Genomic DNA, 14,665 nt, shown 5'->3' on the forward strand with positions numbered 1-14,665 from the left:
TGAGATGTCTTTTTTTTTTTTTTTTAAGATTTATTTATTTTTATGTATACAGTGCTATGTCTGCATGTTTACTTGCAGGCCATAAGAATGCATCAGATCACATTATAGATGGTTGTAAGCCTCCATGAGGTTGCTGGAAATTGAACTCAGGACCTCTGGAAGAGCAGTCAGTGCTCTTAACCTCTGAGCCATCTCTACAAAGTGTCTTTTTTATATGCAACAAAATAAATGGATCTTGTCTTCCTACCCATTCTGTTACCCTTTTACTTTTTATTGTAAAATTGAATCCATTGATGTTGAGAGATATTAATGGCCAATGATTGTTAATTCCTGCTATTTTTGGTATTGGTGGTATTGGTGTTTGTTTGTGTGTGCTTCCCTTCTTCTGTATTTGTTGGTCTGGAACTACTTATTTCCTCTGTTTTCTTGGATGTGGTTAACCTTCTTAGTTTTTATCTGTCCTTCTAGTATTTTATATAGAGCTAGATTTGTGGATAGATATTGTTTAAGTTTGGTTTTGCCTTGTGATATCTTGTTTACATTATCTATGGTGATTGAGAGTTTCACTAGGTATAGTAGTCTAGATTCTCATCAGTGCTCTCTTAGAGGGTACTAAATATCTGTCCAGGTCCTTCTAGCTTTTAAAGTCCTAATGAGAATTTTGGTGTATCATTCAAATTCTGATAGGTCTGCCTTTGTTAGTTATTTGCCTCTTTCTCTTCAAGCTTTTAATATTCTCTTTTGGTTCTTTAGATTTTTTATTTTGATTATTATGTATATTTCTTTTCTGGTCCAATCGAATTGGTGTTCTGTATGCTTCTGGTATGTTTATAGAAAGCTTTTTCTTTAGGTTGAGTACATTTTTTTATGAGTTTTTTGAAAATATTTTCTGCTCCTTGGAGCTGAGACTCTTTACCTTCTTCTATTGCTATTAGTCTTAGGCTAGGTATTTTCATAGTGTCACTGTCACCTATATCCTGGATGTTTTATGTCAGGAATTTTTTAGATTTAACATTTTATTTGACTTATGTGTTGATTTCTTCAATTGTACTATCTGTGCCTGTGATTCTGTCTTCTATCTATTGTATTCTAGTGATGATGCTTTTGTCTGTAGTTCCAGTTCTCTTTCCTAGGTTTCTCATCTCCAGGATTTCCCTCATTTGTGTTTTCTTTATTGCTCTTACTTCTAGTTTCATGTCTCAAACATCTTTATTCATTTCCTTCACTTGTTTAATTGTGTTTTCCTATATTTTTAAAGGTATATATTAATTTCTTTTTCAAAGTCCTCTACCTGTTTGATTTTATTTTAATGTCCTTCTTTAAGAGTTTTACTCATTTCCTCTTTAAAGGCCTCTATCAGCTTTAAAAGTTTGGATTTAATGTCATTTTGTTGTGTCTCATATACCCAGGGCTTGCTATAGTAGTATAGCTGTGCTCCGAAGGTGCTATATTGCTCTGGTTTTCTTATTGTGCCCTTTAGGCATCTGGTTGTCCCTGGATGTTCTTGGTGTAGCAGATATCAGAAAATTTGCCTAACCTGTATATTCCTGGTGCAGCAGGCTTGGTGAAAGCCACTGGATGAGTCGCTGGGCAATGGAGGTCAAGGGGAGAGAACACAACTCAGGGCAGTTCAGTATGCTTCAAGGGGCTCCTTGTGCCGTAAGCCTGATGAAGGTTGTTTGGACAGTGGCAGAACAATCAAATTGTCCTTTAAATCCCTGCTGACATCTTATATTTTTTCAAATTGTCTCATCTACTGATATTTCAAACTTCTTATTTGTGTTCATTTAAGTCTCATTGTAAAGTTTTCATTTTTATGTAAAAAAAAACTTTAAACTACATTATATATGTATATATTCTATTTTTGTATTTATTAATGAAAACATATTTTTTGGATCTCTTTCCCATATAGTACCAAATATATACAATGTTATTAAGAAATGTTCAAACATAAAATGAAAGTATAATAAGAAAAACAATTATGAATAGTGCAACATATGTGATATAAAATACACTCAAAGAAGGCACAAACATTTTAAAGTAGATCTTAATAAATGTGCATTTGATTTTAAATAAAAATACTATTTCAAAATTCATAATTAAACATATTTAATGTTTCAGAATAATGTTTAGCTTTAAATTTGTATATATATGCATGTGTGCATGGATTAATAGATTGTAAATAAATAGCAAAAAATATGAAAAGATGAAGTGATTGGTATGACTAAAAGATTGTTAACACTAGTTAATAACAGCTTAGGGTTTTCAATATTATCCAAAATAAATAAATAAATAAAAGTAATATTATCTGTGTCATGAGAGAAGATATAAAATAACTGCTATTTTTCAACTTTTATTTTTTGAAGAATTTCATATACACGAACTATATTTATGTCATTTTTGTTCTTTGCTCTCTCCATTCTGACTCATGCTGAGTTCTCCCAACAACTCTGTTTCTAGCTAATTATTACTTCTTTTAAATTGTTATTTTTACACACACACACACAGACACACACATGCATTTCCAGTGCCTGGAATGGTCATAGATCCTAGAAGAGAACCTCCTACTGTCATTTCTTAAAACAAATGATTTCTATTTATATTCTAAATAGTTATTTTTATACCTACAGATGAATAACTTCCTTTATTGGATATAATTTTACTTTATATTGTTTATTTGTGTATGCATACAAGTGGGGCCAGATAAGCCATGCAACATGAGGAGTTAGTCTGGGGCAAGAGAGAGGTCAGGATGTGTCCAAATCCTGAAAATTTCATTCTAAGAACATCAGCAGTAAGACTGCTTATTCCCTGCTCTAGGCCTGCATGTTCTGGTGCTTGTAAGTCTTAAGATCCCCACCTGTGCTGCCCTTGAAGTAGTCACATAGCCTGGTGGCCAGGGTTCAGGTTAAAGTTTCTCTCTAACTATAAGGGAATGTCCAGCAAGCACCTGGAATTCTTTTTTATACAAATGAAGCATTCCTTGGACATTGGCCCCAGCCAATGTTACACACTCACTCCAAAAATCCTTACCCACTCTCCAAGGTTTACATTGCCCTTGTTTTTCCACAATAATATTACAGAGCTGCTACGCTGAAAACCTTCTCCAGAGAAGAGTGTTTCTCCTGAATTCACATTGACAGAGATCCTGCATATACACCCAAACTGGCTAAACTTCAATCCTGCACCTCAGCCCTATGAAAAATGGTGGAGCCACGTGTGCAAAGGTGCCAGGATACCTCGATGGAGGAAAGCAGACCTGGGGAGGCAGTTGGTGCACAAGGTAGATACACTGGACTTCCTGTTCAAGTTGAAAAGGTGAGTACCCTGACCCCTGCCTACAGCTCTTCATCTTCAGGGGAGATCTTGAGAAATCTCCCTCTTTTCATTTACACTAAAATGCCAGCTGTTATTGTCATTGCCTGGGTCTTATTTAGACAAGCACACTACTAAGATTTCTTGAATGCATTCCCCTTTTCCTATATAGAAGTGACTATCTTGCAGTAGATATTAAAATACTCTGGCTCTTACTATATTTCTACACCCTCTTCAGCAATGTTCACTGTGCCTTAGGTATAGAGGTCGTATTGTAGATGTATAATTTCAGGTTGGGTAGTATACGGTCAGTTGTAGGAATTCTTAAGTATAAGTATATTTTTATATTTGATTCATCCAAATAAATATTCTAGCATCTCATTATTTATTATATAAAATAGGCCAATTGAACCTAGACTCTCAAAGGGATCAATATTAAAATGTTTTTACCATGCCGAAAATGGAATGCAGGGTTTGTCATACTAGGCCATTGCTAAAGCACTATGTTACAATTCCACATCAAAAATTGCATGTATAGTAAAGGTTAACATCAAATACATCAATATTCAGTTGCAATAAGGAGATTTGCTTCAAGCTTTCAACTATAAAAGAAATGAATTTCTCCTAAACTGCAGGGCAATAATCATACTGGATTTCCCAATAAATGTTACTAGTTAAATTAAATAGAAGACATCCATTAATAATAATGACATTTTTCTATCCATGAAGCAGAACAGATGTTTGAGGACTTATATCAGTGCAGGCTAAGGATCAATGAATTAAAGTAATTATAGTAGCTGCAAAATGACCCAAGATATCAAGAAAAGACTGAGTGATATTTTGATTAAGCTGTAACATAGTACGATCTCCTCTCATATTATTTTAGATGCCCAGAGTTTATTGTTTTAAAAGCTTATTTAAGTAAAATATGAGTTGTGTTTCATTGTTCCTGAACCTTAGCACATAAGCAATTAACTTATCTTAAACAAAAAACAAACCAAAACCCAAAACAAACCAAAAACAAAAAAACGTAGTTGAATAGTTTGCTCAGCAGCCAAAAAAGAAACTGAATTCATTGAGTCTTACGGAAAGGAAATCGTTTACAGACTATTTACAATGCATTGCTCAATTTCTGTGAGAACTTCTTGACTTTGGCTTAAACTTGTATAACCCATTCCAGAATCTTTAGATCCATCTGGATCATATTAGATAGTTATTTGTTACAAATAATGGAAGAATGATTTCAGAGCATGAATGCTCAATTTTCTTAATACAATTTTTATGAAATTTATTTATTTGTGAAAATAAGACCATTAATACAAAATATAATGTCATGTTTCCCCATTGTCTTACACTTACATGAAAAAAATTGCCAAAGCCAATTGCATTACATACATTCTTTTCTCACATGAAGGTGGGAGTCATTATCTACTCCCAATTTGTGTCCTATTAAAAATCTAAGAACACTATTTCTGACACTATTTTTATTCCAATCTCTTTCTCTCACACTTATTAATAGCTTGTTCTTCTATACACATCTACTTTTATTACAACGTGCCTCACTATGTCTATCTCACTTCATCTTTCTAAAAAACACTTATATGCTAGGGATAAATGGACTTTGTTCACAGATTTCACTTAATCGCAGCTTGTAGAGGAATGTTAATTCAGGACCTGGCTGTTCTGACAAGCAATCACATGCAAAGACCTTCTAGGCCTATGTGATCCAGCAAGCCAACGATCACATCCAAAGATCTTGTAGGTCTTTATGATCCAAATGGAATATAAACATGCCTTTAATCCTGGAGACAGAGACAAACAGGTCTGAGTTCACAGCCAGCCTGGTATAGAGAAAGTATCAGGTAAATCTTAGGTCCAGGAGTAGTGGTACATGCTTTTAATGAAGGTAAAGTTAATCTGTAGAAGGAAGCACTACACTTGGATGTGATGCCTAATTGAATGGCAAAAAAGGTGACGAATCAGAGAAGATTTGACAGAATAAGATATGCCCAGTTCTCATGAGAAGAGAGAAGAAAGGGAAGCTACTTAAGAGGCAGTTTTACAGAGAGAAGAGGCAGTTTTTACTACTGGGATAGTAATAGCGTGTCAGGTTGCAGAGAGTGAACTCAGGTGAAGACTGAATGAGCCAGAGAATGAGAATGAGTCAGAAGAGTAGAAATGACTTCTCACATTAGTTTGAGGCCAAGCAGAGTAATTCAGGAGGCCAAGAGAAAAGACAGATAGTATAAGTCAGCTGGGAGAGGAGTTTGAACCAGAACAGCTGAGTTGAAGCAGACAGCTCAGAAGAACAAGAGAGGGTGAGCTTATTCAGCAGTAAGTCTCAGAGGTTTAAAACATTCTATACCTAGATTAGATTGTATGGAGGCTAGAAGCTTTGAGGTCTAGGCTTAGGTTAGCAGAAGGAGGCAATAATCCTTAGAGACAACTATTGAATCAGGCAAATCAAAGTTACTTTCACACCAGCTCCATCTTTTGGAAATGTAAGTTTTAGGTAAGCTTTGTACTCTCTTACCCTTAACTTTCTCATTTGTGAAGCAGAAATCACTCTTGGATTATTGTGAACTTTTAAAAATAAAATTATAAATAAAAACCTGTTGCATGTCATATGTGGACTATAGGAGGTTATCTAAAGTCGTCACATTACTTCTGTTTGCTGCTATCCCAGTATAGTTCTCTCTATAGAAATATGTAAGTTAAAAAAAAAAGAATATTGTGAAAAAGTAAAAAAAAAAATGTGTATAAATCTAGGTGCCACAGTTTGGAACTATTGGTCCTAGGAAAGCCAGAATTGAATCTCTATTAAAAGTCAATGGACAACTCTGGATAGCCTACAGAAGTGATTATATTAGGCAATTTCTGTTCATTCTAACAATGGGATGAATAAGCTCTTTTATTTTCAGTATAATTCTGTTATATTTATAATTTATTTTTTCATCTGAGCTATTATTAATTATATTGGTGCTTAAGGCTACAGGAAATAATTAACAATCTCGCTAAGTAGGAAAAGACATTCTATATGCTTGAATTTCTGCCAATTCATTTGGCAGTAGTGGGATTAATTCTATACATGGGCACTCCAATGACTAAATGTACGAAGCAAGTTAATGAATTTAGCCAGAATTTCTCTTTATTCTGTTTTAGACATTGATAACAAAGATCAGTAGAGCCTAAAGTCATCAGTTTTCCTAATGTTTAGAAAAGTGTCTCGGAACAAACTTTCATTTTTTTCCCCCTGGGACAGGAGGTGTATTGCTTTCATCAGTTTGACAAAGACACTCACTAAATACTTCAGTATTCGAGTACCTACCAGTTGCATAAGAAAAACAAAGTATCGCGAGGTCTTTGGTTTAATTTTGTCTTAGTATCTCACCTATCCTCACCATATAAAAGAGATCCTTTATTATTCATTCCATGAGAAAAGAAGTGTGCTGCAGTTAAGTTATTCTGTCATTTAAGTTCTAGTCTATGTAGATAATTAATAACTACAATAGACAGAGAACTCCCTGGTCAAGTTGTGTTATTAGGGTTCAAGAATAGCCGCATACTGACCATTTGAACACAAGACTCAGAAGGATGGAAGTTTATTTGAATGCTGAACAAGAGCATGTAAATTCAGACTGTGACATTGGTAAGAAGAACTAGCCAGTCAGGCACATGATCCGAATTTGGGTATTAAATCACGTGTTACACTGGTCTGATTCTAAGGCAGGCTTTGTGTAAGAAAAACCATAACCAGGTTACCAGGTGCCTTTATCATCTACTATTTTATTCTAAGCAGCAGGCATTGAACCTTCCTGGTTACATGCACATAGGACCTGAGAACTTGAACTTAATTTCGCCTTATGCTCAAAATGGAGACTATGAGGCAAATGGTTTCTGATGGGCTAAGAAATGCTATTAACAGAAGAGCTTCAGTCATGATAGGAACTAAAGTAGATCTCAATCGAGGGGCTGTAGAGTTTAATAAGCAGGTTACAACAGTATGAGTAGCCATAACATGAATGCTTATAATATGCTCTTTTTATCTCTTCAACTTGTCTATACCTTATTGGTGTATCAAGCCTCAGCACAAATCTCCAAACCTATATGGAGTAGTCTTCAATATCTACAATCAGAAGTCCCCTGTCCTCTTCTGGCTAATACACCATTCTGCTTGCCTTTATCAGTTACTTGCCAAAAACTTATATGTAAAAAGAATTCCTCATTATTGTTTTTATTCTGGGTTCAAAGCACTGTGACATCATTGCATCGAGCACTTAAAAATAACCTTTTAGCAAACAGAGAAAGTTTTGTTAGCAACATTCTGCCTGCTTCAGAAGGTAATAATATTTTACTATCACAGCAACTTCGATTTATGGAAATAATAAAAGGGAGAATGGACTTTGGGTATACCAGAGAATACCCAGAGCATCCAAGAAGGAATACTGAATGAACCGCTTATATTTCCATTTTGCTTTGTACCAAGTACAAACTAAAATTTCTGCATCATGGATTCAATGAACAGTATTGGTGGATTAGAAACATTTTGCTTTTCTGCCTTGCTACCGAGGATGGTATGGACTTCCTTAACCTCCAATGAATTTCTGTAGGCATAACATAGCCTAGGTATTGATTACATCCACTTACTGAATTCTCATAAATTTAGAAGCATATAGTCACTAATTATCATTGACAATACAGACCTATACTTAATGACTTAAAATGTGAAGTGTTGCAAGCGATTTTATCAGCTTTCTCTCAATTAATTTTTAAAAGCTCTTGGAGAGAAATATAAAGAATATTCTCAAGGTTACAGAAGAACTCAATTCTACCTGCCATTTCTCCAAATGCCATGACCTTTCTTTTAAACTAAACTGTCATTCAAGTCTACATATACTTGCATATTATGCACAAGACGCAAATGGAAATTCTTTTCTCATGAAAATCACCTTTTATTGGCAGCTATATGATATAACTCTACCATTTTAAAGCAGTGTAGTGAAAATAAAACTCACACAAAATCAGATTTGACAACCTAATGGAGCACCTTTCTTTGTTATTTGAAAATAACATCATTCAAACATCATCATTCAAGAGTCTCCAATTTCACAAGAAAGAGATATATTTATGTGGTATTTGAAGAGAAAAATTCAGGCCACCAAATAACACTGTAGGATGCTAGGAGGCTATACTTCCAGTTTGACCAGTGCCTTTCTCTAGACCTTCGAAAAGTTTCTTATAAAAATATTTGTAGGCAGTACTTTAATTTGATTGAAAAAATTGAAATAATACTACTTTAATAAATATATTTATTTTAATAACTCTCATTTAACATATGACAGCAGAACAAATTTTTAGTTAATACTTTCGGATGTTTAGCTTAGGATGATTTTTTTGAAAGCAGTCATTAAGAATTCTCAATTCAAACATTTACAAGGACTGTCTTTGACTGAGATCTATTATTTTCTTTTGCTTATAGAATTAGAAGAACAAATTCTCAATAATTCTGTCTTATTTGTGGTTACTGTTTTTTCTGCCAGAAAGTTCTTTCTTTTCATTTAGTAACTTCTAAGGATTTTCAGGGGCATTTTACTTACTCCTTCAATGAAATTCACTTTCCTTTTTCAGACAGAAATACACTTTTTTCATTCCATGTCTCACAATGTTTAGTTTAACACTTACAAGCAGCCATTAAGTTCCATTCTTTACATCTGTTTTTCTATCTTAATCATAAGCAAATATAGGTTCATACTCATGCCTGACTTTTTTGTTTCTTACACGGCCAAACACACCATGAACTCTTTCATTAGCCTCATCAAGCATTTAATTAGTGATGAACATCAGTTAAAAAGCTACAGAGGCAAGTCTATGAGACTGATAGTATTTTTCCAGTGTCTACTATGAGAAAACTTATGGTAAAAAAAAATGAAAATTTCCTAAGAACATAGACTTCATGAGTTCAGAATTCTGTTGTTGATATTGTTAGATAAAAGTAATATAACATAATATATTCCTTAGAAATGAATGGTGAATAATATTTAGTATGTTCATAATGTGTAAATGCTTCTTCCACCTAATTGCAAACCATGTTCCTTATAAGTAGAAAGTAATCATCAATCATTTCCTTCTCTCTAGACCAATGGTTCTCAACATGTGAGTGACAACCCTTTTGGAAGTCAGATGACCTTTTTTCAAGTGTCACCTCAGATGGTCAGAATGTACAGATATTTACATCATGATACATAACATGAAGATGATGAGCATCAAAGAGCCTCCTTATGGAGATGGCTTCAAATGTGGTAAACAAGCCCTTTGGCAAAATGTCCTTGTTTCTGCCACAGACTGAATTCTGCTTAAAAAAGGTCAAGCTTGGATACAGGCAGAGTCGATGACCAAACTCTGTCAAGACAGGAGAAGCAAGTCCTCAATAGTTCCTGCCTCACAAATATGTCTGTCAGATATGCTGGGCCAGAAGGTTGAATATGATGCTCCAAGGTTGTAGACAGTGTTGGGTGACTGTTCAGGCAGCAAACTCTCTCTGTTATATTTTTTTCACTTTGGAAGCTGCTAACCTATACTTCCTACTTACTCAGGTAATTAATTCTATTCCTTCTGAAGTCTCTGATGATGTTGAAGACCATTTGTTTAGTTTTACAACGTAGCTTGTTTAGGGGTTAAGATATTTTTACGTCTAGATAAATGTTTCAAGTTGATAGAGATGAGATATGATAGATATTTATTTACATTCAGAATTTTAGATGCACCAAGATAGGAAAGATGTTTTCTTCAAAGCTGCAAAATACAAATAGCCAAAACACTGGGAATGTAAGATTAATATAATTCCTTTTGGGGCTCTTCTTGCCGTATGTAGCTTATTTTGTATATGTGTAATAATATAATTGTGTATGTGAAAAAATTAAAAAATATTAAAAATATGAGAACAAGTTGGAAAGAAGAAGGAAACAAACATGGGTAGAAGAGATGTAAATGAAGGTGAAAGTGATCACAATGCATTGCACATATGTACAACATTGCCAAAAATTTTAACCAGACTCAGAAAGATCACATGTCACATGTTGCCACTCATATATACAAATAGAGAACTACTAGAGAAGAGTTTTGGTATCACGGTTAGTATGTAGAAAACATACTACAGATATATATATTCAGATATAAATAGAATCAAAATAAGTTATTCTCATGTATAATGTCCCACAAAGAATCCTATCATTTTATACAGTCAACATTCACTAGCAATTAAAAAAATAGTAGCCCTCCTTCAAAGTACACATTATTGTGGGAACACACTTACAAAAGATTCTGGACCCCTTTTTCTTTGTCCTCTGGCTAGTGAAGTGAAAACTTACTCTACCACATTGTTAGGAGTAAGTGAGGTTTATTAATTATTGACCTTAAGGCCTAGGCTGTTGGTGTTCTGTTCAGGAAGTTATCTCCTGTGCCAATGTGTTCTACACTCTTCCTCACTTTTCTTCTAACCGATTTAGTATCTTTGGTTTTATGCTGAGGCCTTTAATCCACTTGGACTTGAGTTTTGTGCATGATGATAAATATGGGTCAACTTGCATTTTTTTTTATTAATTTATTCTTGTTACATCTCAATGTTTATCCCATCCCTTGTATCCTCCCATTCCTACCCCCCCCCCATTTTCCCATTATTCCCCTCCCTTATGACTGTTCCTGAGGGGGATTACCTCCCCCTGTATATTCTCATAGGGTATCAAGTCTCTTCTTGGCTACCAGCTGTCCTTCCTCTGAGTGCCACCAGGCCTCCCCCTCCAGGGGACATGGTCAAATGTGAGGCACCAGAGTACGTGAGAAAGTCATATCACACTCTCCTCTCAACTATGGAGAATATTCTGACCATTGGCTAGATCTGGGAAGGGGTTTAAAGTTTACCGCCTGTATTGTCCTTGGCTGGTGCTTTAGTTTGAGCGCGACCCCTGGGCCCAAATCTGCCTATCATATTGTTCTACTTGTAGATTTCTAGGACCCTCTGTATCCTTTTATTTTGCTATTCTCCCATGCGTCTCTCATTTAGAGTCCCAATAGGATGCCTTCCCCTCTGTCCCAGTTTCCTGGTAAGTGAAGGCTTTCGTGGGACATGCCCCTTGGGCTAGTATGCAGATATAAGTGAGTATATACCATTTGATTCTTTCTGCTTCTGGGTTAACTCACTCATTATGATCATTTCTAGCTCAATCCATTGATCCACAAATTTCGGGAATTCCTTGTTTTTAATAGCTGAGTAGTATTCCATAGTGTATATGTACCACAGTTTCTTTATCCACTCTTCTACTGAGGGACACTTAGGCTGTTTCCATGTTCTGGCTATTATGAATAAGGCTGCTATGAACATGGTTGAGCAAATTTTCTTGTTGTGTGCTGGAGCATCTTCTGGGTATATTCTAAGGAGTGGAATAGCTGGGTCTTCAACTTGCATTTTTCTACATGTATACATCCAATTAGACCAGCACCATTTGTTGAAGATTTGGCTTCTTTGTCAAAAATCAAGTGACCATATGTGTGTGAATTCATTTCTGGATCTTTGATTAGATTCCATTGATCAACCAGCCTATTGCTGTGCCAGCACTATGCTATTTTAATTACTGTTGCCCTATAGTACAGCTTGAGATCAGGTATGAAGATTCCTCTGGAGGATCTTTTATTGTATAGGATTGTTATAGTTATTCTGGGTTTTTTGTTTTTCCACATGAATTGAGAATTGATTTTTTTTAGTGGTCTTTGGGGGAAAACATGTATTTCTTTTTTTTAATTTTTAAATTTAATTTTATTAATTTATTCTTATTACATCTCAATGGTTATCCCATCCCTTGTATCCTCCCATTCCTCCCTCCCTCCCATTTTCCCCTTACTCCCCTCCCCTATGGCTGTGACTGAGGAGGACTTCCTCCCCCTTTATATGCTCATAGGGTATCAAGTCTCTTCTTGGTAGCCTGCTATCCTTCCTCTGAGTGCCACCAGGAGGATTGATTTTTCAATGTCTTTAAAAAATGTGTAGGTATATTGGTAGGGCTTGCATTGAATCTGTAAATTGCTTTTGGTAAGATGGCCGTTTTTTCTATGTTAATTCTCCCGATCCATGAACAAGGGAGATCTTTCCATCTTCTGATATCATCTTCAATCTCTTTCTTCAGAGATTTGAAGTTTTTTTTTTCAAATAAGTTCTTCATTTGCTTAGTTAGAGTTACTCCTAGATATTTTATATTGCTTGTGGCTATCATGAAGGGTGTAGTTTTTCTAATTTCTTCCTCTGCATGATTGTCATTTGTATATAGGAAGGCTACTGACTTTTGGAGTTAATTTTGTATCCAGCCATTTTGCTTAAGGAGTTTATCAGCTATAGGTGTTCTCTGGTGGAATTTTGGGGGTCACTTATGTACAATTATCATATCATCTGCAAATAGAGATAATTTGACCTCATCCTTTCCCATTTGGATCCACTTGATCTCCTTTTGTTGTCTTAATGCTCTTTCTAGAACTTCAAGAACTATATTGAGATATGGAGAGATTGGGCAGACTTGCCTATTTCCAGATAGAGGAAATGGACCTCATGAGGCTGAGAAGCTTCTGTAAGGCAGGAGACACTGTCAAGAGAACAAAGCGACAGCCTACAGACTGGGGAAAGATCTTCACCAACCCTACATCTGACAAAGGTCTAATATCCAAAATATATAAAGAACTCAAGAAATTAAACACCACAAAAACAAATAACCCAATTAAGAAATGGGGCTCAGAACTAACAGAATTCGCAACAGAGGAATATTGAATGGCTGAGAAACACTTAAAGAAATGCTCAAGGCCTTTAGTCATCATTAGCAAATCAAAATGACTCTGAGATTCCATCTTACACCCATCAGAATGGCTACGATCAAAAACTCAAATCACACCACATGCTGGCGAGGATGTGGAGAAAGAGGAACACTCCTTCATTGCTGGTGGGAAGGCAAGCTTGCACAACCACTTTGGAAATCTATCTGGCACTTTCTCAGAAAACTGGGAATAGGGCTTCCTCAAGACCCAGATATCCCACTCCTTGGAATATACCCAGAAGGTGCTCCACCACACAACAAGGACATATGCTCAACCATGTTCATAGCAGCCTTATTCATAATAGACAGAACCTGGAAACAGTGTAAATGTCCCTCAGTCGAAGAATGGATAAAGAAACTGTGGTACATTTACACTATGGAATACCACTCAGCTATTAAAAACAAGGAAATCCCAAAATTTTTGGACAAATGGATTAAACTAGAAATGATCATACTGAGTGAGTTAACCCAGAAGGAGAAAGAGTCCCATGGTATATACATGCTTATAACTGGGAACTAGCCCAAAAGGCATGCTCCATGAAAGTCTTCACTTACCAGGAGATTGGGATAGATGTAAAGACATCTCTCTGGGACTCTAGGTAAGGGAAATATAGGAGAATGGGGAAATAGAAGGATCCTGAGGGTCCTAGAAACTTATAAGAAGAACATCATGATGGGCAGATTTGGACCCAAGGGTGTCTGCTCAAACTACTGTACTAACTAACAACAATACAAGCCGTAAACATCGAACTACTAACTCTGATCTAGCCAAGGGACAGGACATTCTCTACAGTTGTGTGGAGAGTGGCAACTGACTCTGACATGAACTCTGGTGCCTCATATTTGGCCATTTCCCCTTGGAGTGCCTAGTGGCACTCAGAGAAAGAATAAGCAGGCTACCAAGATGAGACTTGATGGCCTATGACCATATAGTGGGGGAGGAGGTCCCCCTCAGTCATAGACCTAGGGGAGGGGAAAAGGGTGAAAGCAGGAGGGAAGGAGGAATGGGAGGATACAAGTGGATGGATAGCAATTGAGATGTACTTTGAATAAATTAATAAAAATATTTTTAGAAAAGAGTAAGTGAGGTTATGTTGGATGAAGTCTACAGTCCAAGGAAATAAGGAGCCTAAGCTATAAATTCAGTTATCTTCAGGAAATATATGCACAATAGTAAAAGAGTTACATAGGCTAATAATGACAATTTGGTATTTGGCAGCTACATTTGACTATTCAATACAAATTTAAATTAACAATGAAGTTCAATTGTTATATTACCCATACTACAAGTGCTCGACAGAATTAGGTTGTTAGGAGATACATCAAAAGCATATCTCTAGAGCAGTGCTTCTGGACCCATGGTTCAGGACCCGTTTGCAGGGTTGAATGATCCTTTTACAGGTATCACATAAGAAAGCACAGATACTTATGTTATGATTAATTACAGTGGCAATATTATAGTTACTAAGTAGCAACAAAAATAACTTTATGATTGGGGG

General features: G+C 35.7%; 1 pseudogene; it reads left to right on the top strand.

Annotated features, from left to right (window-relative positions):
• The first annotated feature begins 3,243 nt into the window (after nucleotides 1-3,243).
• LOC127185480 (spindle and kinetochore-associated protein 1-like) overlaps nucleotides 3,244-14,665 on the top strand; it is a 34,575-nt pseudogene continuing 23,153 nt past the window's right edge.

This window comes from Acomys russatus, chromosome X, assembly GCF_903995435.1.
Source record: "Acomys russatus chromosome X, mAcoRus1.1, whole genome shotgun sequence".
In the NCBI taxonomy this organism is placed as follows: domain Eukaryota; kingdom Metazoa; phylum Chordata; class Mammalia; order Rodentia; family Muridae; genus Acomys; species Acomys russatus.